The sequence below is a fragment of the Schistocerca americana genome, chromosome 7 (assembly GCF_021461395.2).
Source record: "Schistocerca americana isolate TAMUIC-IGC-003095 chromosome 7, iqSchAmer2.1, whole genome shotgun sequence".
NCBI lineage: Eukaryota > Metazoa > Arthropoda > Insecta > Orthoptera > Acrididae > Schistocerca > Schistocerca americana.
The window spans coordinates 214,436,983-214,464,321 of NC_060125.1; the positions used below are offsets into that span (position 1 = coordinate 214,436,983).

Below are 27,339 nucleotides of genomic sequence, written 5' to 3' on the forward strand. Positions count from 1 at the left end.
TCCAGTTTTGTAGATTTTGCTGATGTGTTGTGCAGCACTTTCAAACTACCATTTCCCATTTCTTTCAGTAAATCTACCAGTATTTCATTGTCTCCTGTGGCTTTCCTCCTCTTCATGTCCTTAATTGCCTTCTTTACGTCTGTTGCCAATATGCTGGGCCCTTTTTTGTCTCCATTAATCGCCTCCTCTGTTGGTTGGTTGGTTTAAAAGAGGGGGGTAGGGACCAAATTATGAGGTCATCAGTCCCTTGTTCCCAATAAAACAATGCCACAAGTATGAGAATAAAACAGACGACACATATAACGCAAAACGGAAAGAAAGGAAAAACCACAAGAATGAAGGAAAGGCAACAAACACTAAAAAGAACAAAGGAGGACAAGAAAAATTGCAGTGGCTGGCCGACTACGATAATAACAAGGAAATGCCAGCCACTCTGCAAAATGTTAAAACCTCCAGCCTAAAAGCACTAGGGTGGATGACACAGAGGGACAAAGGATATGTGCTAAAACTTATATCAAATGATAAAAACCACCCTCATGAATAAAACATAAAACTAAATCTGCCAATGAGGCATTGTCAGATAAAATGAGCGGCAACAAGTGCGATAACCCAAGATATCGTCGCTGGGCAGTCAAAGTGGGACAGTGCACCAGAATATGGGCCACTGTCAACCGGGCACCGCACCGACACTGAGGCCGGTCTTCACAGCACAAGAGGTAACTATGGGTTGCCCAAGCGTGGCCAATGCAGAGCCGGCAGAGGACAACTGATTCCCAGTGAGAGGTCTGCATAGAAGACTTCCACACATTCGTAGTCTCCTTAATGACACACAGTTTGTTGTGCGTACTGTTATGCCATTCTGTCTCCAGAAGCCGAAAAACCCTGCAGCGTAAGTCAGAACGAAGATCAGGTTCAGAGATATCCATCTCCGGAAGCGGTTTCTGCGCAACCTGTTTGGCCATACTGTAGGCAAGTTTGTTGCCTGGGATGCCAATGTGTCCTGGGGTCCACACAAACACCACTGAATGACAGACCAGTACAGGGCATAGATGGACTCCTGGATGGACGCCACCAAAGGAAGCAAGGGTAGCACTGGTCAATAGCTTGTAGGCTGCTCAATGAGTCAGTACACAGAAGAAATGATTCCTCGGGGCATGAACAGATATACTGAAGTGCACGAGATATGGCCACCAGCTCTGCAGTGAATACACTGCAGCCATCGGGCAAGGAATGCTGTTCAATACGGCCTCTGTGGACAAAGGCAAAGCCAACATAACCATCAACCATCGAGCCATCAGCGCAAACCACTTCAGAGCCCTGGAACACTTCAAGAATCAGGGGAAGTGACAGCGGAGAGCCACAGGGTTAACAGAGTCCTTAGGGCCACGCAAAAGGTCAAGACGAAGCTTCAGCCTACAGCTACACCATGGAGGTATACATGAATGGACCTCGAGGAGAGGTGGTGAAGGGAACGACTCCAGTTCAGACAGAAGCAGTCGCATGCAAACCGCAATCATTAGCCCTGACCTGGGCCGCCTATGCAGGAGGTATCTGCCGTGGTTGGGAAAAGAAGATGGTAATTAGGATGTTCAGGAGAGCTATGAATGTGTGCAACATAACTGGCAAGCAGTTGTGCATGTCTGGTGTTCAATGAAGGGACTCCAGCCTCCACCAGTACGCTTGTCACTGGACTCACCCTAAAAGCTCCTGCCACTACTCCAACTCCGCAATGGTGCAATGGGTCGAGCAAACACAATGCTGAGGGTGCTACCAAACCATAAATCACACTCCCATAGTCAAGGCGGGATTGCACAAGGGCTCTGTAGAGCTGCAGCAGCGTGGAGCGATCTGCACTCCAGTTGGTGTTGCTCACGCAGCGGAGAGCATAGAGGTGCTGCCAACACTTCCATTTAAGCTGAGGAAGATGAAGAAGCCAAGTCAAACAAGTGTCAAAAACCAGACCTAAGAATCAATATGTCTCTACTACAGTGAGTGGATCATCATTAAGGTAAAGTGCTGGTTCCGAATGAACAGTACGATGCTGACAGAAATGCATGCCATACATCTACATGTCTTCATGGCGGAAAACTGGAAGCCGTGGGCTAGAGCCCACAACTGCGCCTTGTGGATGGCTCCCTGTAGGTGACGCTCAGCAGCACCAGTATTGGAGCAGCACTACGAAATGCAGAAGTCATCTGCATACAGAGAAGGTCAGACAGAAGGCCCGACAGTTGCTGCTAAACTGTTAATGGCCACTGAAAAGAGAGAGACATTCAATACAGAGCCCTGCGGTACTCCATTCTCCTGGACATGGATGGAACATGGAAGGCACCAACTTGGATACCGAAAGTATGGAGCGACAGGAAGTTTTGGATAAAACTGGGAGCAGGCCCCAGAGAGCTCACTCGTGCAATACAGCAAGGATATGATGTCGCCAGGTTGGTCGTATGCTTTACGTAAGTCAAAAAAGATGGCAACTAGGTGTTGATGTCTGGAAAAGGCTGTTTGGATGGCAGATTCGAGGGACAGAAGATTATCAGTGGTAAAGTGACCATGGCAGAAGGCGCTCTGACATGGAGCCAGTAGGCCACGTGACTCCAGGGCCCAACCCAATATTCGACACACAATATATTCCAGCAGCTTACAAAGAACGTTGGTGAGGCTGATGGGCTGATAGCTATCCACATCAAGTGGGTTTTTACTGGGTTTGAGCACTGGAATGATGGTGCTCTCCCGCCATTGCACCAGATCCAATTGAAGATGATGAGGATTGTCGTTTGTAGTCTGATGAGAGATGTTTAATCATCTGGCTGTGGATACGATCAGGCCCAGGAGCTGTGTCGGGGCAATGTGCAAGGGCACTGAGGAGCTCCCACTCTGTAAATGGGGCGTTATAGGATTCACTGTGGTGTGTAGTGAATGAGAAGACTTTTGCATCCAGCCGCCATTTGAAAGTGCAAAAGGGTGGGGGGGGGGGGGGGGAGGGGGGGGCATTCTCCAACACAGAGGCTCAAGCAAAGTGCTCGGCAATCGCGTTTGCGTTGGTACATAACTCGCCATTTATGGTAACACCGGGGACAGCTGTTGGGGCCTGGTACGCGAAAAGACGTTTGATCTCTGCCCAGACTTGAGAAGGTGATGTACGGCACCCAATGGTCGAGACATATCTCTCCCAACACTCCTGCTTCCGACGTTTGATACGTTGGTGAAAGCCGACACACAGCCATTTAAAGGCTAATAGGTGCTCTAGAGAAGGGTGCCGCTTATGCTGCTGTAGAGCTCGCCGACGCTCCTTAACTGCTTCACCGACTTCCGGCGAGCACCAAGGGACTGCTTTACTCCTTGGGCACCTTAAAGCGCGAGGGATGGCGTTTTCTGCCGCAGAAACAATTGTGCTAGTCGCCTGCTCAACCACCACATCGATGTTACCGTATGGGGGAGATTAAGCAGTGACAGCAGAGGTGAAAGTTCCCCAATCCACCTTGTTCAAAGCCCATCTGGGCAGGCGTCCATGTGCCCGATGCTGGGGCAGTTACAGGAAGATGGGGAAGTTGTCACTACCACAAAGGTCGTCATGTGCTCTCCAGTGGTTAGATGGAAGAAGTCCTGGGCTGCAAATTGATACATCAATGGCCGAGTAACTCCCATGAGCCACACTGAAATGTGTGGCGGCCCCAGTATTTAAGAGGCAGAGGTTGAATTGCGACAGTAAAGTTCCGACATCTCTGCCTCGGCCATTAAGCATGGTGCCACCCCACAAGGGGTTGTGGGAATTAATATCTCCGAAAAGTAGGAAAGGTTTAGGGAGTTGATCAATCAGTGCAGTTAATACATTTGGGGGGTACTGCACCATCTGGAAAAAGATATACATTGCAGACAGTTATTTCCTATGCTGTCCTCATTCTCACAGCCACAGCTTCAAGGGGGGTTTGAAGCGGCACAGTGTCACTACAGACTGAGTTTAGGACATAAACGCAAACTCCACCTGACACTCGATTATAGTCACTACAGTTCCTGTTATATCCCTTACAGCCGCGATGGGCAGAGGTCCGCATCGCTGGAAACCACGTTTCCTGGAGGGCAATGCAGATAGCAGGTGTAAAGCTTAAGAGTTTCCGTAGCTCAGCCAGGTGATGGAAAAAGGCGCCGCAATTCCACTGCAGGATGACGTCATTGTGAGACATGGAAGGCATAGAACCTTCAATGAGACACTTTACGCCTCAGAGTCACCTGCTGCTACCAACTTATTGCGTGAGCAGTCTATATCCATTTTGTCTGAGGGTGTGGTGAGATCTAGGTCCTCAGCAGATGCCATAATCTCCACCCCATCTTCAGACATAGAGCTTGTAGGTAGCGGTGGTGTGGCTGCCACTGCAATTTCCTTGGTCTTAGGGGTTTTCTTTTTGGATTTCTCTCGCTGCTCCTTGGGTTTCCCTGGCTGGGAGGACTTCACTGGTTCAGACTCCGGGACTGAAGATGAGCGTGAAGCCCTATGACCAGCTGCTTTTGGGCTCTTCAGCCACTGGCGTGCGTCATTTTTCCCACGAGCAGAAACCTTGGAGGAAGGGAGTGACCCAAGGGACCCCTTCGTAGCGAGAGAAGCCAAAGGAGACTTACGCTTCTCCAGTTTAGAAGAGGGGGACGGACGTCCCCGATGGTTGGGGGAGGGGAGGGGGGGGGGGGGCTTGCTCCCAAAGTAGGTGGTGCAGGAGCAACAGAGACGGAAGTGCCCCCAACCATCAAGGGGGCAGGTGTAGTCTTCTGGCTCTGAGAGGTGACAGGTTGGCAGAGCTGATGGTGCCACAATTATTGTTGTAGCGGTGGTGTAAGACAATGTCATACGTACAGGATGCAAGTGTTCAAATTTTCTCTTAACCTCAGTGTAGGTCAGTCAGTCCATGGTCTTGTACTCCATGATTTTCCTTTCTTTCTGGAGAATCCTGCAGTCTGGTAAGCAAGGCGAATGGTGCTCACCGCAGTTGATTCAGATGGGAGGTGGGGCACATGGAGTATTGGGGTGTGACGGGCGTCCACAACCTTGACATGTGACGGTGGAAGTACAGTGGTAAGACATATGGCCGAACTTCCTGTTCTTAAGGAGCCCACACTGTGGTTCTGGTAAAAAAAAATTGATTTTTGGTTTTCATCATATTTCGATAGATTTAGGTTTTATGTAAGTACTCTTAAAAGGGTTTTGCTGAAAAAATTTTGTTTTCGAGCATTTAAAGAGCATTTTCCTACCACGTTTGTTTATGTGCCGCACCCACTCTTCTGTCGCCCACTTTCCTGTCACCCACTTTTCTGCATATATTTTAGACCTTTATATCCCCTACATTGCACATTAGGGATTTGTTTTTTACTCTCGAGTGTGTTGGCTATCCTTGGAATGCAACGGTCGGTATTCTTTTGTTTCTCCTGTTTGTAAACAACACGCTTTCAAACACGTGGTTAGTTTTGTTCAAGTGTGATTACGAGTAGTTGTTATAGAAAACTTGCAGGTATACTATGGACAGGCAATTAGGAGAAATAAAGAAAATCTGGAGGCAATGAAGAGAGATGTTTGGGCCATATTCTTCCATAAGCCCTCCACTGATCATAAGCCACGTCATGGACTGTGTCCATCACGAGAAAATTCGTAGTGCAAATACAATAGGGCTCAGGCAACTGGAGATTCTTATTCTCACCAGCATTCTCTTCCTGCTGCTGTTATTATGGCAAATAAACCTGTTTTCAGAGACTTGGCTCATCCTGACCTTCTCAGGAAATGTCTGCATGGGCAGACACAGAACCCAAATGAATGTTTCAACAGCATAATTTGGAACCGCCTTCCTAAAACTGTATTTGTAGGCATGCATACAATGAAACTAGGAGTTCATGATGCTGTTATTACATTCAGTGGTGGTAATATTGGAAAGTGTTGGGTACTGAAAAAGCTGGGAATTAATCCTGCTGAAAATATGATCACTGGGCTGCAACACTGCAATAAAATGAGGATAGCCGATGCAGACAGGTCTGCGTCTAATATGGCCAAGAACGCAAGACAAACATCCAGGAAGGTGAAAAAGAAGCTGGAAGACCTGCTAGAGACCAAGGAAGGGCCATCATATGCAGCAGGACAGTTTTAATTAACTGTAAGTAACAAATTTCAAAAGTTTCCCGCAAACTAAAATTTTCAGTACATATGCCCCATAATATCAGAAACTATCATAGATAAATGAATGAAATTTTCAGAGACTCTCCATAACATAAAAAGTCACCTCTGGTACTACATTCATTAATACTCGCCCATTAGGAAGTTCACAAAAAAATATTTTCTGCAGAAAAAACTTAATATTTTTTGTTAATAAATTTAAAAAAGTATTTCTTAAAAACTACAAAATGGATAAAGTAGATTTTAGTACAGTTGACTCTATTAGCATCATGTAACATGCAGTCAAAATAATGTCTTGCATCAATAGTTTTTTTCAGAAATGGGTCAAATACTTGCCTAAATTAACATGGGTTAGATAGGCAGGATGTGGTCCCTTTAATGCACTGCATCGGGGGCGGAATATAGGTCTTTACATCACATCGGTAGACCATCAGCTTGACCTTCTCGGGCAACGTATCACCCTCGAAGGCCAAGATGAAGGCACTGGTGGCAACCTGATTATCCTTCGGATCCCGGTGGACACGCAAGACGAAATGTACTCTTCGCTGTTCTAAATTGGCATGCAGCTCATCATCAGACTGCAAAAGAAGGGCCCTGTGATATATGATATCCTGGACCATATTTAAGCTCTTATGGGGCATGTCCTCTACATGCTCAACAAAAACTGAGGCTTCATCATCATGAAAGATTCCCCATCAGCTCTCGAAGATACAAGGTACTAGGGCAAATAAGATCCTCTGCCATCCTTAGCCTGACGTTCCTCCCATGGTGTGGCCAGGGAGGGGAACGATTTGCAGTCGTACTTCTGTGTGTTGAATTGAGCTCGTGATTGCTTAGAGACTGCTGGTGTTTCACCTCCAGGACATGATGGACTATGCTTCATCGCGTATCATCCACCCTGATGCCACCCACTCCAACCAGGAGCCCTCCCCACAGGTGCCACCCAGCCACAGCAAAGGCCACCTGGCAGGATGGCCATAGCAGGGAGTCCCGATGCCCCAGGAGGATGGGCATCTACCCCTTGGCATACGTGGGGAGTTGACAGTGCAGGCATCAGTAGAGCGATCCCTGTGTAGTCAGGGGGCTACAGCCAACAGGGTACATGGCAGCTCCATCACAGCGGACTGGCTAGCATGTTGGATATCAGGTGCAAAGAAGTCCATGGTCATCGTCATGCAGAAATCGACACTGCACCGTGCATGGTAGAAAACGCACCCAGGAAGGTGTCCTCACCCAAGAGATGGAGAACGGGCAGGACTGCAATGTGACAAAGAGAAAGTGGGCTAAAGATCTCAATGCACAATGGACACAATGCACATTGTGAGCTGCCCTTCCCTAATTGGCTCGCTCTTTGAGAAAATTTTGAAGAATGGAGGTCAAACCCTACAGAGGACCATCACAAAGGCCGAAATGTGTGAAACTTCTTTTAGTCGCCTCGTACAACAGGCAGGAATACCTCGGGCCTATTCTAACCCCTGGACCAGCAGGGGTGGATGCAGGAGCAGCATAGGGTCTGACAAGAATATTGCAGAGATTGGGAGGGCGACAGAAAGCTATTCTAGGTTTGGTGGGCAAAATTTCAGACAAAATGGATCACATTTCAGGGCACGATTTTAGTTAAGTCATAGCCCTGTCGAAGTAACTGATTAACAAATTCCAGGCCACGATAATACTGAGTCACCAATGGTGTGCTCCAAAGCTGTTTTGTGGGCGCATCGGCAGTACCTGGATTGGACATGATGGCCTGGGAAATTTGCTGTTTTACTAGGCTGGTGGGGCAATTACATGCAGTAAAGGCTGAGGTGAGAATGGCGGTGTATTGCTGTAAACAGTCTGCATTCGAGCAAATACGTCTGCCTCAGATACCAAGGCTGTATGGAAGTGAACGTTTGATATGGAAAGGATCACAAATGTCAAAATGTAAGTACTGTTGTTTGTTGGTAGGTTTAATGTGGATGGAAGTAGTTGCTGGCCTTCGGTGAGTACGAGATCAACATCAAGGAAAGTGGCATGGGATTCGGAATAGGAACATGTGAAATTTAATTGGGAGAAGGTATTCAGAGATTACAGGAATTTTAGCAGGTCAGCCTCACCATTAATCCATATGGTAAAGATGTCATCAATGTACCTAAACCAAACCAGTGGCTAAAGACTTGTGGATCCCAGGAGAGCCCCTTCCAAGTGACCCATGAAAAGGTTGGCATAGGAAGGAGCCAACATGGTTCTCTTCTGTAGCTGAATAGCTATCTATCCTCACACACAGAGATTATATTTTGTGCAAGAAATACAAATTTCTGTTTTGGTGGAAACTTATCTTCATACCAGTGCAAATTACTTAGTGAATGCTATATGTACTTCTTTAGTAAGATAGTTCAAGAGCACTCTATGGGCACACACAACATCTGAAAGTGAAAACAAGGACTCCTGATGGTAATTTCACTTTTGGGGGAAAAAATAATACTGAACTAGATGTGAGATGTGAAGTGGCTATAGCAGTGTCTAGATTTGGACTAAAGAAATGTTTGTGCTTTTTGCCAAATCAGGTCTACCTTTAGCTGCTTCTGGACACATTTAAAAATTCTAGGGAGCCGTACATCTACATATAAATTTAATGTGATGATGAGGCTATGTATCCACTTGATGCAAGGAAAGTGTACGCCATTATGTGGCCCACACCAATTGCATTCTCCTATTTGGATGGATAAGCATCAGTGACAAAGATCCACATACATTTATATGAGTATCAAAGATGTACTTAGAATGTCTCCAGTTAAGATATCTATTGTAATTATGTAAGACAACCAGTAGACTTTATTCCACAGAAGTATTAACAAGGTGAACACAGTATTTAAGTAACTTTCAGCACGAACCAATTACATACAGAAAGAGCTGTAACAATACACGTAGAGAACTGAGGTTGAGGTCAAGCATAGCTCTGCGAGCCTTAAATAGACTGGGGCCTGCGGTGGGCTCTGACGTGATTTCCCCCTCCCCCCCCCCCCCCCACACACACACACACATATGAGGCGGATGACACAGCATTGCTACATGCATGGACTTTTGAAAGTACACGCTTGCATCACTGCAATACCGGGTATTGATTATGACCTGATAACTGAACCAATAAACATACATTAATAAAAATCCAAACACTGAACTGTCCATTTCATGGCTTAATGGTTTTAGCAATTTTTCTTCGAGCTGTTCTTCTGTTTCAGTACACCTTCTTCTTTTAGTGGAAATGGAAATATATGTCTCGATTGAAGCACTTTGATTTAGTACATAGTTTCTGTCTTGGCAGTTACAGATTCATCTATGCTGCCAATTTGGCAGTAGAAAGATTAACAATAAATACATTTGTATAAATCCATTTAAGTGTACGTCTCAAAATATCTGTTGGTGCTCTTTGTCTGTAGAGCTACTTATAAACACATTAAGCTTTCTAACAGACTTTATGCGTGCGTGCTCACACGCACACACAAAGGGTGTTTTAGGGAAATAGTAAATATTTAAGTGGGATAGACACCAACTGGAAGTGCAGCACAGAAATTAAAACAAGGATAGCAATGGCAAAAGAGGCATTTTATAAGAAAAGGAGAATTTTCTGCAGCAGTCTGGACAGAGAACTGAGGAAAAGACTCATAAAATGTTTTGCATGGAGTATTCTTCTGTATGACACTGAAACAGGGACTTTGAGGAAGGAAGACAGAGAAAGGCTGGAGGCTTTTAAGATGAAGAGCTACTGAGAAGAGTGGGAGAGAAAAGACAGTTAATAGATGTAATGCAAAGAAGAAAAAGAAATTGGATTGGGCATCTATTAAGAAAGAATGACGGACTGATAAAAACAGTTTTAGAAGGTTCTGTAGAAGGGAAAAGGGAATGACGAAGGAAAAGATTTCAGATACTAGATGACATGATGGACGGTACAACATACAGCAGCCTTAAGAAGAAAGCGATGGATCACAGGAAATGGAGAGGCAAAGGACCTGCTAATATAGCAGAAAACTGATGATGATGAAATATTTTAAGAGGTTGTAGTATAGTCAATGAAATACTCCATAGAAAATGTGTCCAGTTTTTATAGGTTACAGACACAAAGCTGTAGACGTAACCTAAACAACTACTCACTGAAGGCGGTAAGCAAAGGCAAATGATTAACTTCAAAGTACATTTTAATAAATTTCATCTCCAACTTCACTGTACTTTTGAGTTCTCATGTCAACAGTCCACTCTTCTGAGGTCACCTTGATGGGCAGCACTATTCATAATACAATCAGTTCATCTCGTGTTTACTTTATCTTTGTAGACTTAGTCTTTCACGCATCCCCAAAGGCACTGTGGGGTGTTTTAAGAGAATATAACAACACAATGGCCCAATCAGTTGTTCATCTATCACACATACCACACTACACATTTATAGAGAAAGTCTGCTTGAAAATGTGTCTCCACAAATGCACGTGGGTTTTCATTGGCTCAACAATGTGAATTATAAGTGTTATTGATACTATGTGCCTTCACCAGTGAGAAGTATTAATGGAATTACTCAGCACTTTTCAATTAGCCAATGACAAAACTTCAGCTGTCTACTTCTTGAAGGTGTTGAATCCACTGTAAATTATAGACACAGGCTGTGAACATGTAATATCTGCCATCTTCTTGTATGTGGAACCCTGATATACCTGTAGAAATACTGGGTGCACTTGTTGAAGTGTTACTTTCTACCAACTGAATAATGTTTTCGGTTTCATCCGCACACTGTTCATGTACACGTTTAAATGAAATATTTCCGCTGGGCACTGCACAAGTCTCATGAAGTTTAATGAAATCACAAGTAAACACGCCTACATATGGTACTCTGTGGTTAGGAAATCATTCCGCCTTTTCTCCACAAACAGCAGAAGTATTTCCATTACAATATCCCCACACAAATATCGTTTCGGCACTTTGTCAACCTTAGTTGGAACAAGCCCCGATTTACAACTATGGTTGTTAACCGCAGAGGGTGTGTTTGGTCCGCAAGAGCTATTTTATTTCACTCAAGTCCGCCGATAAACCAGTGAGGAACTCCCTATCCGCCACCTGGGACGCGCCATGTAGGAGTATCACCTCTCCTCCTACTATGACTCTCCCTTTCTTCTTTTAATTCCCTGCCCCTCTCCAAACTGCCAACACAGTCTCCCCATGCTGCAGCTAGCAGCCCTAGTCAGTACCCAGCAAGTACCTGCACACTCTAATCAGCAGCAAACCCATCCTTACCCTTCTATCTCTCACACTACCAACCCCATGCTTCTCCCTTACGCCAACTTTCCACCCCAGCTAGTTTGCTGCTTTTGTTGCATTCAGTCGCAGTCAGGTCTTAGCGCCCTTCTTCATCTGATGAATAACTTCATCCGAAAGGTGAACATTTGTAGTATTCATTACCCTTTCCATACTGATGTTCTTCCTTCCTGGGTTTTCCATTGCTAATAAGCTTTTTCGTAATTTCAATAGTTTTAGTATTTTCAGAAAAAACACTTTTCAAAGAAGAATATGCAAATCACTGTAAAATTCAACAAACCTTCTGCTCTGTACAATGTTAAAAGTGTACTGTAACACAAAGTGTCAAATGTGCCTGCTGACGTTAATAAAATGACCAAGTCATATGTTTACTCATTGCCTTCTATGATAGTACTGTAGATAACTGGAGCAAATGCACATGTTGGGAACTTTGGTTTACTAGCCCTACAAACACATCTGCCAACCAGCCATACTTTGGTTAAATGATCACCCCTCACTTTCTCCAGTGAACCTCAGATTTTCTCGTTCTATATGTTGGAGAAAATGGGAGGGAGCACACTACTTGGAAATGTGACCAATTAACTATATCTACTGAATGGCTCTGTTGTTCAGGGTAGACTAGTATGGGAATGGCTTTATCCAGTCTTCCGACTGCAGACTAGAAAAACACGTAACAGCTTGCATCATATAGTTTTCTAAACTTCCAGAAGAGTTTGTGATACAGGTACCAATGACACAAACCTACCTATTTCAATATAAATATCACAGCTTTAGTGGCAGCCTTAGTGCTGTTGTCCAAGCAAAACATAAATATTGATGGCCAGACAAGTATTTGAGCTGTTGTTGTCCTGAATGTGAGTCCAGTACTTACTAATCACAGACTAACTCCTCGGTAAACGTAGAAACATGTAAGGCAATACTGACTCTATGACTTTTCTTAGAAGGCAGATTAAAGAAAGATAAATATATATCTATAAAATTTCGACATTTAGAGAAAGCTTTTGACCATATTGATACAAATATTGTATTTCAAACTGTGAAAGAAAGAGAGAGAAAATATAGGGAGCAAAAAAGTTATCTACAAATCGTACAAAAAGCAGATGGCAGTTATAAAGAGTCAAAGGACAATAAAGGGAAGCAGTAGCTGAGAAGAGAGTGAGATGAGGTTGTAGCCTGTCCCACAATGTTATTCAATCTGTACATTGGATAAGCAGCAGAACATACAAAGGAGAGGTTTGTAAAGGGAATTGTTCAGAGAGAAGAAATAAAAACTTGGAGGTTTCCCGACAACTTTGTAATTCTGTCAGAGACTTGAAAGAGCAGTTGAATGGAATGATTAGTTTCTTGAAAAGAGGTTATAAGATGAACATCAACTAAAGTAAAGCAAGTATAATATAATGTAGTAGAGTTAAATCAGGCAGTGCTGTGGGTGTTAGACTGGGAAATGAGACACTGAAAGTAGTACATACATTTTGTTGTTTGGGCAGCAAAAGAAGTGGCAAAATGGCTGCAGCAGAAAATCGATAGCACGCACACTGGGAACAGCTATAAAAACATTTCGTGAAAAGAGATATTGTTTTTACATCAAGAAGAAATTTAAATGTTATGAAGTGTTTTCTGAATGTATTGTGGAGAAGTGTAACACAAAAAGACAATATAAACCCTTGAACTGTGGTGCTTCAGGATAATGCTGAAGATAAAAAATGTTGTTTGTAAAAATAAGAGGTGGTATGAATCAAACTAAGGAAAGAAGAAATTCAACTAAAAGAAAGGATTGGTTGATGGCACCTATCTGAGGCTGTAAGGGATTGGCAATTTGGTATGGAGGAAGTGTGGTGGGTAATAATTGTAGGAGGAGAGCAAAGCTTGAACACAGCAACCAGTTTCAAATGGATTTAAAAGGCTGCAGAAGTTAAACAGAGATGAAGAGACTTGCACAAGATATACTACCCTGGAGAGCATATCAAACCGGTCTCTGGACCCACAACAACACCTACAACAATATATAGCTGACACTATATTTACTTATCTAGAATTTCACAAAATGCATACAGAACAGCATAACCAAGAACTCTTATTTTGGAAAAAAACCTACCTATTCAATTTGAAAACAAAAATTTCACACCTGCATCTTGCTGATTAAGAATGTTATGAAAACACATTGACAACTATCTTATTAGCCCACTGTGAGTACTCACCAAGGTGATAATAGATTATCAAAATCTTTGTATATTATCTGAACTGAAAGAGGTGTCTTACCCGAAGTATGGGATCTGGGAAAACGACGTTATCCTCGAACTATGGAGATCAGCTCTTTGAAATTCCCATGCTTCAATCCAGGAAATCAAAAGACTGTAATTAAAATATCGCAAAGCTCTGCCTTTCAAAAAACCTGCTTTGTGACCAGCGATACAGTGCAAGAATTATTTTTGCATGACTACCACAACTTGTAGCAATTTCAACCTGTTTATTTTATTCCAGCCTTGGTCTACCTCCACAATTTTTAAAACCCCCACATCACTCCACTACCAAATTCATTATTCTATGGTGCTCCAAGCTGTGTCCATGAACTTAATCCATCTTTTAGTCAAGCTGAGCCATAAATTTCTCTCTGGTTTCATTCAGTAACTCTTCATTAGTTATCTGATCTAAGCATCCAATTTATGGGTCAACTGAAGAACGGGATACAACCCACCGTTTTTGACCAATTACGTCATAGTTTACTCATAGATATTAATGTCTTTATTTTTGAGCCATAGATAATAAATCAGTTATCTTCTTTTGTCACTTGTATTAATTAAACCATTTGTTCATTCCAATTCATTTGGTACTTTTTTTTCTTAGTGAATTTGAGATATTTTGGAAGAATTGTTTTTCATTCTGGACAAATTTTACTTTTTGATTTTAATTTGTATGAACGGATTTATCTATTCCTATGAATATGGAAGACTTGAAACAGGGTTCGTCAACTGCAGCAGAGAATACAAATTTTACAGTTGTTGCTTTTTTTTCCCTTTACTGGCACTATTATTACTACGATATTTTTCAGTCGATGCTAGTGCTATCGAAGGCAAAAAGACAGACACATGAAAAAAATTTATCCTAGAATACTAGTGTTAGCAAAGATGAAAAAAGTGATACATGTAACACAGAAATCCTAAACCTCAGATGAACTACGAAGATAGTATCCTGTTCTTTAGTTGACCTATATAGATCAACTGAAGTAATGGATATAAAAGTTATGTATGTCACTATTTTTTGCCTTTGCTAGCATTAGCATCATCTTCTTCAGTTGATCTAGATAGATCAACTGAAGTATGGGATATGAATTTTACGTATGTTTGTCTTTTTGCCTTTGATAATATTTCTGTCAACTGAAGAATAGGATGCTAGTAGTTCCGGAGGCGGAAAAAGCAACACCTGTAAAATTTGAATCCCGTACTTCAGTTGATCCTCATAGGTCAACTTACAAACAGGATACTACTGCTAATGAAGGTGAAAAATCCGACATATGTTAAATTTGTATCCTGTACTGCAGTTCACCTATACAGATCAGCAGAAGTTCGGTATACAACTCGTACATGTCAAGTGAGGTTTTCCATGTTAAATGTTACTTCTGCCCTCTTTTTTCCTTCTTTATTTTTTGCACTACTATCCTATTCTTCAGTTGAGCTATACAGGCCAACTGAAGAATAGGATGCTAGCACTCATAGAAGCAATATACTTAATATTACGTTCGAAATATGAATATGTGTGTTATAAGTCAACCATCTGTTCTCTCTGTCCTACATTCTTATGTTTCTCAACAGTCATCTTTGCTGTTAATTGTACGCAATGCATCACCTGCGGTAACTTCTGACATCCTTGGTCAAAGCCGATGGGTTGTATCCCATTCTTCAGTAATCCCCAATTTATGACCCCCCCTCCTGTAGCAACAGGTTTCAAAAGCTTCTATTTTCTCCCAGTCTGCATTATTTATCATCCATATTTCACTTTTATACATTGCTACACTCCATACAAATACTTCCAGAAAAGACTTCCTAAACTTAAATTGAATGTTACGATATCTCTCTTTTCCAAATAAAAATTTTCTTGCTGTGTTACTATGTGTCTGCATTTTATATCTTCTTTTCTGCGGCCATCAGTTACTTTGCTGTTCAAACTGCAAACTTTGTCTACTACTTTCAGAAGCAGTTTTAAATTTTTGTGGATATGAAATTTCCTGCCTAATGTATGCAACCAACTTGTTATGGAGTCCTGCATCAGAGTATGAAACTACATTCTGAACCCCATAAAGGTATGTACACCCTGTATGAAAATTATTTTTTACTTCTAGTTCTGTTTTTGTGAGCTACATTGTTCATAATAAATTCACACTTTTTATTAACCATGAATACCGGTACCATTAGAGAGTTTATGTACAGGCACAGAAGTGAGAGTCAAGAGGTTCCTACAAGATGTTTGATTATCAACTTAACATTATATTCTTAACGCATGCTGCTGTAGAATAAATGCTATTTTTACCATAGTTGCATTTGTTTCTCAGATAATGCTAGAGCAGAGTACTGAGTGAAATAATCCTATATCCAAATCAACACAATGAGAGAGATTTCTAAGTGCAAAGCAGGCAGAACTGAACTTCTTGGTTAACTTACCCAAGTTTAGATGTCACCTCAGTTTACTAGCCATCTGAATGCAAATACCTACTGATATCTAGGCCTACTTTAAGGTAATGTAATGTTATGTCTTTTGATTTGTTTATAACTGCATATCATGAGATTCTGTACAACTGAGGATCTGAATCTGAACAGGCACTATGTTTAACAGGATCCCAGTGTTTTTTTTTAAGGCATTTCAGTCTACTGGCAAAATGAGGAGGAAACCTGATATTGAAAAATAAATGTACAATCGATGCAGGCAGAGCACACTTTAGAAAAGGTGTACTCCACAGTGAAATGACGTGGGGTAGTCCGCATTGATCGACCGAAAACCATAGCCACGTGTAGAAACACATTGCTTTCTACTATCCCATACTGAAATACCAATAATCCGCACACAGTAAAATGATGTAAGCTACATTTCTAGACTGATGGCCTATATGACTGGTCTTCTCTGTAGTACACCATGGGCGATAGAGAAAGACATTAACCGATATAAGACTAGCTCTTTTCTAATCAAGAATTTCGAAAGTTTAAAAATAATGTTTCTGTAGTATGCACAACTTAAATGGGTGCGAAAATGGTGTTTCCAACAGTTAAAGAGTAAAACAACCTCACTCACCTGATAAAATTAGTAATATATCACAACAACCGGGATCTACACTGAATATTTGTTATAAAACACATTATCCACTAGTTCTCTGTTTCTCGTCTCTTCTAGTAACTGTTTTATATCTGAGTCTTATTTCTTTCAAATGATACATAAAAACGTGGTATCTTTAACAATACGTAAGACTCTGACGAATCGCTTATTCTGCCCAGCCACTATCACCTTGTGTTATCACTAACAGGCTTCATTCCTTATATTCACTCATTAAACATGAAGGGAAAACGTGTCAACAGTTACTCCTGTTCCAGAAGTTAGCGCCATAAAATTTAACTGACAGCTTTCACTGCACTATTGGACTGTCATTTCAACTCGTACACGTCGTGCTTCTTGACTGGTCGAGTTATTTGACACATGTAACATCACACACCTAACATCTGCTTTCACTTTCGCTTCCAGTTCCAACACCCACAACAATTCCGTCGGAAGTTCAGGGCTTATCGTGCATTACGAAATCTCTGTGCAGCGATAACGTTAATGTAATAAACTTGTAGGTGATGAAAATGAGTATCAGTCGGTGCCGGTAAAAGAGAAAAATTGTCAATAAACGAAGATTAAACGGTACTATGATGAATGAAGGTTACATGGATGTCGAATTTCTTTTTGTATTCGCGAAAATACGAGCTGTGTTGAAACAGTATTTCAATATACTTGTAGCCGCAGCTTCGAGAAACATTGATGAATTTCGAAAAGACGCACAACCGTCCAGTAAAATGATTTTTCCGCTCGAGACTAACTGCTTCTTCCATTAACATGGAAACATATTTAAAAGCTGTCGTAATTGCTACTGCAGCCGTTTCGCGCGTTTGCGCTAGAGCTAAATCCACTCCAGTGATCTCTCGTATTGTACCGAATGTCATTGTCTTAATGTCTTTCTTTGGTTAACAATAAACAAACACATTGACCGCCGTCTTTGCGAGTCAGTAAATCACTTCAGAGAGATTAAAAATTATCTCGGAATGGGTAAGATATTCCTTAAAGTTGGCTTTTTACCTGGGCCTGTTCATGAAACACATAAACAATTAAAGCAAAGGCTGTTCCAAAATTGTGGCAGCATGTTATTTTGAACGGAAGTCAGATGTAGAAATAAGATCTTGCTGTTTATGTTGTACAGGGTATTTTCACCGAAATGCCCTATTTTCAGTTTGCTCGCAGCTCAAACTTAAATGAAATAGACTTATGGCCTTTTGAAAAATGAGCCTAATGCCACGTTAAAAAAAAAATCACATCAAACCACAACACTTTAAAACGTTTGCGGTGACATGAAGAATGTCTGACCTGTCTTCGGTTTCCATCCAGGTGCCGAAACATGTCCAGAGGGATGATACCAATGACTTCCAAAATCCGAGTACGGAGGTCATGAAGGTCCAACGCTGCAGTGACGAACACCCTGCACTTCACGTAGCCTATGAACCCAGTTGTGGGCTGCCAGAAGAACGTGGAGGCCTATTCATGGGTCCATCACATCCAAGCCAGCACCTTGGAAACATTCAATTCAGTGTTTTCCAAACATCCGTCAGCGAGGTGGACCACCATTTTGTCGTTAAGATTTCTTCAACCTGCGGAACAGCAAATATCTCCTACATAGTGACAGTCTCATCCGCAAACAATAATGGTCCAGTTATCTTTTCACACACGAGGCTACACCAAATGTTCACTTTTGGGCGATCTCATACGTTTTCCTTCACACTGTATGGATTCTGTGACCACCAAATGTTAACGCTATGCTTACACTTGCCAAAATGCAGGATTCCAATCAGTTCAGTTAAGCATTTCAGAAGCAAATTCCTATTGCCATATAACCTGGAGAATCTATTAATGGATTTAACCTTGCATACCACAGCACCATTCTCCTGAACTCACACCATTTTCGTTCGGCCAGAGAACAATGAAACAAATGTACCAGATGTTGACAAAAACTAGGCAGCAATGTAGGTGTAGCTGGCCCAAAAAATGGTGCATTTTGATGTGGACGTACTGTATATTCATGACTGGGCAGGTTGTATTAACAGCAACCACAGATGTTTTCAAATGATGCAGTTATCTATTATGAAATGCTACCAGAGAAGCTCCACAAATATTCAGTGAGATATTAAAAAGTTTTCAAAAATCCACAAATATTCAGTGAGATATTAAAAAGATTTCAAAGTGTTGGAAGGATTTGCAACTTGCTTTAAATTCCTGTAATGTAAAATTGTGCACGTAACAAATGGAAGAAAACCTAGTATCCTGTCACTATAACAACAGTATGTCACAGGTGGAATCAGTGAACACATGCAAATATCAGGGTGTAACAGTTTGTAGGTGAACGAAATGAAACACTGGTAGAACACCAGCAAAATGCATTTAGTCTTCAAAGGAGATGACTTGTAAATGACTAGTGAGATCTATATCTAATAGGACAACTAAAGGATACTGAGCATATCTCAAGAAGGGCAGTACCCATGGTCACAGTCCGCAGCTCGTGGTCGTGCGGTAGCGTTCTCGCTTCCCGCGCACGGGTTCGATTCCCGGCGGGGTAAGGGATTTTCTCTGCCTCGTGATGACCGGGTGTTGTGTGATGTTCTTAGGTTAGTTAGGTTTAAGTAGTTCTGAGTTCTAGGGGACTGATGACCATAGATGTTAAGTCCCATAGTGCTCAGAGCCATTTGAACCATGGTCACAGTTTTGTTTGGTCCATGGCTGATTGCCATGGAGATGCTGAAAAACCTGAATTGATATACCTTTGAACAGTGTTTTTTTTTTCTAAAAAAGAAGTTTGAGGGTATTCCGACATTGGATATAATGCAGTGAAAATTACTTATAACTGAAGTTTGGGATACCACCCGTCTTCTTTTAGCCATGACGTCATCAACATGTCTAACTACAAAAAAAGAGGTATCAGACTCTTCAGTTGACTTTACAGTTCAAATGAAACATACAAGAGAATGTGGTATCAAACACTTAAGTTTACATCACCTCAAATGAAGCATGCGATTCCCATCAACCCCTGAACAATAAAAGAATATGGTATTGTACACTTCAGTTGACCTATAATACACCTCAAATGAAACTGGTGAGTCCGATCGACCCTCCGACATGCAAAACAATATAAGGAAATATTACCGATCACATATTTTAACCTATAAAACAACAGTAAAAGACACAATACAACAAACACCATCCACACCTATCATCAACAACAATAGAAACTACACTACAAAAATCTTTTGTAACCCTGTTTGGCTCCCAAAATGGCATAAAGAACAACAAAACAAAGATGGCAATGAATCGTGAAGGATCATGGTAGCGAGACCATAGAGATATCTATCGGTAGCTCGGCATTTGAGCGTATGCATAACCGTTTAGCACTACCATCTTGATTTGATTTGATTTATTTCATGTTCCATAGGTCCAACTGTGTTGGATACATAAGGACGTGGAACAAGTCAGTTTTTTACAAATAAAATCCGATAATCTTATAGCATATACAGAAATTTGAGTACATAATTATATAAAAATTTATACAGTAAATTCTTTGGGCAGCAATACAGAAAAGTAAATACATATTTTCTTAGAATCATTAAAACACTACAGAAAACAGGTACAGAGAACACACAGATACAGAGCTCAGGTTAAATAACATTCTTAGTGGCATTATGTCAACTTGTATTATGTTGTTGTGGTCTTCAGTCCTGAGACTGGTTTGATGCAGCTCTCCATGCTACTCTATCCTGTGCAAGCTTTTTCATCTCTACTGCAACCTACATCCTTCTGAATCTGCTTAGTGTATTCATCTCTTGGTCTCCCTCTACGATTTTTACCCTCCACGCTGCCCTCCAATACTAAATTGGTGATCCCTTGATGCCTCAGAACATGTCCTACCAACCGATCCCTTCTTCTGGTCAAGTTGTGCCACAAACTTCTCTTCTCCCCAATCCTATTCAGTACTTCCTCATTAGTTATGTGATCTACCCATCTAATCTTCAGCATTCTTCTGTAGCACCACATTTCGAAAGCTTCTATTCTCTTCTTGTCCAAACTATTTATCGTCCATGTTTCACTTCCATACATGGCTACACTCCATACGAATACTTTCAGAAATGACTTCCTGACACTTAAATCAATACTGGATGTTAACAAATTTCTCTTCTTCAGAAACGCTTTCCTTGCCATTGCCAGCCTACATTTTATATCCTCTCTACTTCGACCATCATCAGTTATTTTGCTCCCCAAATAGCAAAACTCCTTTACTACTTTAAGTGCCTCATTTCCTAATCTAATTCCCTCAGCATCACCCGACTTAATTAGACTACATTCCATTATCCTCGTTTTGCTTTTGTTGATGTTCATCTTATATCCTCCTTTCAAGACACTGTCCATTCCATTCAACTGCTCTTCCAAGTCCTTTGCTGTCTCTGACAGAATTACAATGTCATCGGCGAACCTCAACGTTTTTATTTCTTCTCCATGGATTTTAATACCTACTCCGAATTTTTCTTTTGTTTCTTTTACTGCTTGCTCAATATACAGATTGAACAACATCGGGGAGAGGCTACAACCCTGTCTTACTCCCTTCCCAACCACTGCTACTTGTATTATATAACATTAAAATATTACAATTTACTTAGTTAAAAATTCATCTAGACTGTAAAAAGCTTTTTATAGCAGAAATATTTTTAGTGCTTTCTTAAACTTACTCTTGTTATGAATCTCTGTCTTTATTCCAGGAGGAAGAACATTGAAGAGTTTTGCTCCAGTGTAGTGGACGCCCTTTTGTGCCAAGCTCAAATTTCTGAGCTTGCTGTGTATGTGATTCTTACTCCATATGTTATGCTCATGATAATTACTGTTTGGTTGAAATATCTCTATATTTTTACAAACAAAACACATGAGAGAAAAAAATATATTAGCATGTAGTTGTGTATATTTTAAGTTTACGAAAACTATTTCTACACGAGTCTCTTGGGCGCAATCCACATATAATTCTTAATGCTCACTTCTGTGCAATGAACACTTTCCTTGCTAATGGCTGGTTGCCCCAAAAAATAATTCCGTACTCAATGAGAGAATGAAAATAGCCATAGTATGCCACTTTTGCAGTGTTAGGTTCAACACATGTAGTGACAACCCGTAAAGCGTAGGTAGCAGAGCTAAGCCTCTTACAGAGATCAATAATATGTGAAGAGCAGTTCATTTTCTTGTCAATGTGCACTCCAAGAAATTTTGTTGTTTCCATTCTTACTATTGGTTGATTACCACATGTCACACTTATATCTCTCTCTCTTTTTCTGTTTTTGTACAGAATTGAATAAAGCTGGTCTTATTGGAATGTAATGAGAGACCATTCACCTTGAACCAATTAACCACATCTGAGAGTATGTGATTAAGGAGTTCCTCAAGATTGTTGTCTGTTCTACTGCTCATCTCATTGTGGTATCATCAGCAAATAATGTAAATTTACACGGCAGGCTTGTACATGATGGTAGATCATTTATAAAAATCAGGAATAATAGTGGCCCAAGAATTGAGCCCTGAGGCACTCCACATGTAATGGAACTCCATTCAGAATCTGAAGAAGTGTCACATTCAAGACAACTTTTTGTTTTCTGTCTTGGAGGTTGGACTGTGGCCAGTTGCCTGCAACACCACTTATTACTACTAATTTTGCTTTTTGCAAGAGAATCTGGTGATGATCACAGTCAACGCTTTGGATAAATCACAGAAGACACCAAGTGCTAGCATTTTTTCATTAAGGGTTTCTAGGACTTCATTTGCAAATGCATAGACTGCGTCTTCTGTTGAACGGCCCTTTTGAAAGCCAAATTGGCTCTTGCTGAGAACTCCATTCTTCATGAGATGATCAGTAATTCTTACATGTTTAGCTTTTCTAGAATTTTGAAGAAAGCTGTCAGCAAAGGGATAGGTCGATAGTTAGTTAGTTCAGCTTTATCGCCCTTTTTGTACAGGGGCTTCACAATGGCATACTTAAGTCTACTGGGAACAACACCTTTCTGAAGGGAAGCATTGAAATTATGACAGAGAATGTCCCTTATCCACACACAAGCATATTTCAATAAATTACTAGATGTATTATCAACCCCTGCAGAGTTCATACTTTTTAGAGACATGATGATTTTTTTAATTTCTTCTACAGTGACAGGATTAAGGTGCATTTCTGAAATTGTGTTTGAATATACTGCTTGACAAAGAGTTACAGCTTCATCAACATTGGGCTTGCAACTAATCTGTTGAGTTACTGATAGGAAGTGTTTATTAAAAATCTCAGCCACCGTTTTGGGGTTATCTACTAGGGTACCTTCATATCTGATTTTATTTACATCTTATTTGCTTGTTGTATCTCTTCCTGTTTCTTTTTTTACAATGCTCCAAATTGTTTTTATTTTATTATTAGAATTATCTATTTTCTTCTCATAATAAAGGGCTTTTGATTTCCATATTAGTTTCTTCAAACTTTTACAGTATAATAAATAGTGTTCCCATTTTTCTACATCTTCACACAATCTTATTGCCGCATAAGTTTCCCTTTTGGTTTTACATGCCTGTTTTATACCTTTTGTAATCCAAGGCTTACTTACAGAATTGGAAGCACTGTTTCTGACCCATGTCTTGGGAAATATTTCTTCAAAAAGAGCACAGAATTCATTTATAACACAGTTAAATTTAGTATCAACATCATCATGGCTATATACTAAAGATCAGTCCATTTGCTGCAACCTGTGGTTGCCTCTTCATTCATTACTCTTACGAATTTCCATTGAGGAAATTCTTTTTTGAACAGATTAACGTCATAAAGAGTGAGAATTTGTCAATCATGATCTGAAAGCCCACTTATAACCTGCCTGACAATATAATTCTGATGCCTACTTACATCTAAAAAAATGTTGTCTATCATAGTTTGGCACTTGGATGTAATTCTTGTTGGGAAGTTTATTACTGATGTCAGATTATGTAAGGTCATCACAATCTCAAAGTATATTTTATTCTTATTTTCTGTCATAAAGTTTATATTGAAATCACGTAAAACTACAATATCCTTCGCTTTTGAAAGTAACCCTGACAGAAGGAGTTCCATTGAATGCAGAAAAGTTTTTATATCACCTGAAGGAGACCTGTAGACAGCCAACACTGTTATTGGGTGGAATTTAGTTATTATTTCTGTGGCACATGCCTCAAATTGTTGTTCCACACAATATTTTTTAATATCTATAGCTTTGTATGCTACACTGTCCTTAACGTAAATTGCTACTCCACCTGTGTCTTCACTTTCCCTACAGTATTTTTACTGTCCTTTTTCACTAATGTTAATAAGGAGTTGATCTGTTTTGTTTAAGAGGCCCCTTATATTTTGATGAAAGAAAGAGATGCCTTCCTCTTGCTTTTTCATTCTATTAGTGCTGTTACCTGACTGAGAATCCATTGGAGTCTGTCTTGAGACAGGAGAGAGGAGACACTTGACACTACCTACTGTTGTCCCTTCTTTTTCTTCAGGCTCGCACATAAAAAATCGCTGAGATGAGAAGGAGGCTCAGCATTTCTTCTGTCCAACAGCCTTCTATTTGTTGTTGTCGATGGTGATGCTGTTTCTGACACTTCAAATGTTGGTTCTGCCACTACTGCTGTGTTTCCTTGTGAACTTGGGAGTCTTCTTGTTTTTCTTATTTTCATCTAAAATAATATTTAGATGATGAGGAACAGTAGTTCTTTTGTCGTTGAAATCGATGTCCACTGTTCTTTCTGTTAAAATTTCATCTTTTTTTTACATGTTTTGCTGGTGCTGATGATGTTTATAATGATTTTTTTGAAGTGTTTTCATTTTGGAGTCAGGCGATGGCGATGCAATTATCGTTTTGGTTTTGAATTTATTTTGGACGTTTTTAATTCCCTTGGTTATCAGGCTTGTCAGATATTCTTTCCCTAAGTCATTCAGGTGAAGTCTGTGTTGCGTGTGGAATCTACGTCCAATACTGCTTATATCAACGCGTTTCACGTTTTTAAAATGTCTGCAGATTTTTGCAAACTTATTGTTGGCACTTTTTATTTCCCTGTTAACACATGACCATCTTACAAGATCATAGCGATGCGGAATATTGACAAGTATTATGTTAGTGTGAGTGAGATTCCTCAGACACTGTTTAAGATTGCGCATTGCACTCGCCCACTATTAGCGAACGAGGGCACTACATGCTTGTCAAATTGGTTGCCAGCGATTCATTTGTCGAGAACAGTTGCCGCAGGTTCCAAATGATTGAAACAGTCAAAGACATCACTTTTCCCACCAAAAACTGCACTGGCATCATTCGTAGTGGAATTACCAACATGAAAAAATGAAATAAAAAATTTACGTCTGTGAAATAAATCTTTGGCACATTTCCAAGTTCTCAACATCATAAAAAAATTACTTTGTTGATGAAAAAGTTTAGGGGTACACATCCCCCAGCATTCCCCCAGAAAAACAGCACTGCCCTTGAAGATAATGCCAATTGTCCCATGAAAACCATAAAAGTTTGAAGAACCAGCTTTAACTGAGAAAAACCCATTTACTAGAATCCAACAGCAGATTATTATGAAAAGGATAGATTTCCATTCACCATTCGCCTGTTTTTCGACTCAACATCTCCACTAAGATGTTGAGTCGAAAAACAGGCAGAACAAAAAGACTGCTAAACAAGTAAGCTTTTGGCCAAAATGCCACCGAGGTCATGTGTGTGTAAGTTGCATTTGCGTGAATGAGAGTGTGTATGTTGTCTAATATAGAAGAAGGCCTCTTGGCCAAAAGTTTACTTGTCTAGCAGTCATTTTGTTGTGCCTGTCTGCAACTCAACATCATGGCATGGTGAGTAGCAGTTTACTATAATCCCCTTACATATTTCTCTTGTAGGGATCACAAAGACAATATTAGGCTACATCATGCCCCCCTTCTTGCAACGGTGTACCATAGGTCTCTAGAAGAGTATAGTGTAGCGTTCCAAAGGATTGGAAGAGGACACAGGTCATCCCCGTTTTCAAGAAAGGATGTCGAACAGATGTGCATAACTATAGATCTATTTCTCTAACATCAGTCAGTTGTAGAATTTTGGAACACATATTATGCTAGAGTATAATGACTTTTCTGAAGACTAGAAATCTGCTCTGTAGGAATCAGGATGGGTTTCGAAAAAGACGATCGTATGAAACCCAGCTTGCACTATTCGTCCACGAGACTCAGAATGCCACAGACACAGGTTCCCAGCTAGATGCCGTGTTTCTTGACTTCCGCAAGGTGTTTGATACAATTCCCCACAGTTGTTTAATGAACAGAGTAAGAGCATATGGACTATCAGACCAATTGTGTGATTGGATTGAATAGTTTGTAGATAACAGAACGCAGCATGTCATTCTCAATGGAGAGAAGTCTTCTGAAGTAAGAGTGATTTCAGGTGTGCTGCAGGGGAGTAGGACCGTTGCTATTCACAATATTTATAAATGACCTTGTGCATAACATCAGAAGTTCACTGAGGCTTTTTGTGGATGATGCTGTAGTATATCGAGATAATTGTTCTGAAATGGAGGAGGATCTGCAACAAATTGATGCATGGTGCAGGGAATGGCTATTGAATCTTAATATAGACAAGTGTAATGTGCTGTGAATACATAGAAAGAAAGATCCTTTATCATTTAGCCACAATATCGCAGGTCAGCAACTGGAAGCAATTAATTCCATAAACTATCTGGGAGTAGGCATTAGGAGTGATCTAAAATGGAACGACCATATAAAATTAATCGTCAGTAAAGCAGATGCCAGACTGAGATTCATTGAAAGAATCCTAAGGAAATGCAGTCCAGAAACAAAGGAAGTAGGTTACAGTACACTTCTCCATTAAGTTTCGGAAATGCAGCCGCATGAATTCTGCTTCTTCTTCTAGTATTTCGGCTGTATACCTTTCAGCCATCTTCAGAGAGAGCCGTACGACTGACGCTCCAGCGCTCGCTCCATCCTTTTAAACTCGCGGACCACACCACTGCGCATGCGGCCACAGATAAACAAGGCGCCAGTGATCTTGATCGGCAGCAAAGACATACAATATGCATGAGTTACGTCTGTGGCTGCGCATTCGATCCAGGCTGGGAGGTCGATGTATTACTGGGAGCTGAACTGTAGCGACGTCTTTGTAAGTTCAATATTGAAAGTGCCGGATTCCATGATTTATCTAATGTGAAACCGCTGTCTCTATTAATTAAATTCTTCATCAAGCGGATTTCAATGGCCTCTTTTACTACGGAGTCCCAGAAAGATGAAACAGAAGTCAGAATTTCGACATTTTCATATACCATAGAGTGATCAGAACCAATACAATGCTCTGCCACAGCCGATTTACTGGGTTGTAAGAGCCGAGTGTACCTGCGATGTTCCGTACACCTCTCTTGGACTGTACGATTCGTTTGTCCGATATATGAAAGGCCACATTCACATGGTATCTTGTAAACTCCAGGCTTGTGGAGTAGTAAGTCATCTTTAGTAAGTCATCTTTAACGGAACCCAGGAGTGCAGCCATCTTCGCCGGTGGACGAAAAATCACTTTTACTTTATGTTTAGTGAGGATCCG

The 27,339-nt window shown here is 40.9% G+C and overlaps 1 protein-coding gene across 1 annotated transcript in view; it reads right to left on the bottom strand.

Moving 5' to 3' along the window:
* LOC124621813 (N-acetylgalactosaminyltransferase 6) overlaps positions 1-17,182 on the bottom strand; it is a 158,505-nt gene extending 141,323 nt beyond the window's left edge. The window contains exon 1 of the mRNA XM_047147252.1: positions 16,709-17,182. The gene's annotated coding sequence lies outside the window, so the exon portion shown is untranslated. The remainder of the gene's footprint in view (positions 1-16,708) is intronic.
* Positions 17,183-27,339: the final 10,157 nt, after the last annotated feature.